Source organism: Cimex lectularius, unplaced genomic scaffold (assembly GCF_000648675.2).
Source record: "Cimex lectularius strain Harlan isolate CLEC.00 unplaced genomic scaffold, Clec_2.1 scaffold13, whole genome shotgun sequence".
Taxonomy (NCBI): Eukaryota; Metazoa; Arthropoda; class Insecta; order Hemiptera; family Cimicidae; genus Cimex; species Cimex lectularius.
In genome coordinates, this window is record NW_019392649.1 from 1929984 (window position 1) to 1931564 (window position 1581).

Here is a 1581-nt window from a genome sequence, read left to right on the forward strand (position 1 = left end):
TATTTAATAATAAACTTTGTATCGACGTAGTATCGCCATCAAGTTACAATTCAGAATGACTCCAATTCCTGCAGGCACAACATTTATATCGGCGTGAACGAAAGTCTCGAATGTTCCCGTCAAACGCGCCGCCCGAAACTAGACTGTACTGTCTCTCGTTGTTTCTAGACTAGACTGTACTGTCTACTAGTCTAGAAACAACGCGGCTTTTCTTTGACAAGTGCCGCGCGTTCCTTTGATAAAGCCACCTTTTGCCGCAAGCAGTGTTATTTTATTACGTAATACATTTTTGTAGTTTAGTTACCTACCTACTTATTAAAAAATTTTTTCTTCTCGAGATCTACTCAAAAAGCACTCGCGATCGACCAGTCGATCGCGATCGACCGTTTGAGCACCCCTGACCTAGTGCATTTGTCAAACTTTGCGTCTACTTATGCTTCTGGTCCCATGGGTGCGAGGGCTGTTCCTGAGTGGTCAGTCTGTTTCCTTCTATGCCTTCATGTCCCGATACCCACTTAAAATGTAATTCACTAATTTCGTAGTCCGCTTGACCAATTAATATATTACAATTAATTAAGGTTTTTAGTTGAGATAAAAAGTCAATGGCACGAGCGGGATTCGAACCCACGATCTTTGGCTTGATACGCCGCTACTCTACAACTTGAGCTATCGTGACCTCGATCCACTCGGACACTAACTTCCCATCTCAACCCCACCTTTTGAATTTTCCCTCCTTTTTTCCATTTTTCAAATGCCGTGTAATCGGATTCAAGTGTCCGAGTGGAACGAAGTCACGATAGCTCAAGTGGTAGAGCAGCGGCGTATCTAGCGGACTATTTTGGACCTAAAAGCATACGAATTTATTGCGTTTTTAGCTACTTGCCTGTCCGAAAGAACATAAATCTTTGCACCTTTTATTTTCAATTTTAGATTTCCTCGGGTATAATTCGCCTTTTTTAAGTCTAAAGGAATCCATTATTCATATTTGATTCATCAGTTACCATATAAGGGCATTTTTCTTACACCGTACGGATAACTTCCATCCAAAAATCTGTTTATGTATATGAACACTTGTCAATATTGAATTTTTCTCTCATTTTGTCAGGTACCGCATTTATTTTCATTCCCTATAGAATTTTATGATGCCTCCTACTTAAATCTCCTTTTATTTTTTTCTGACTGAGCAGTCTTTTTATATTTTCGAAAGGCACTTTTTGTAAATGAATATGTAAGGGTAGAAGATCGAATGCAGTTTTTATTGCTATGGTGGAAAAAGTATGCACTGAGGAATAAATTATTAAAACAGTGGTCAAAGTAGAAAAAAGTCCAATTTCATCCTACAAGTACAATTAACACGGTTTTAAACATATAATGGGGGAGCGTCGGTGGCCGCAACGGTTTAGCCGTTGCACGGCGCTCGTCGCTGTAAGGTAAAGGTCCCGGGTTCGAATATAGCGTCCCCGCATTCTAAAATTCTAAGAATATTTTGAAATGGGCTTAACTTTACACCTTTGGATAAGAAAATAGTTGATATTTATGTAAATATTGTAATAATCTAGAACATTTTTAAATTTAATTCTT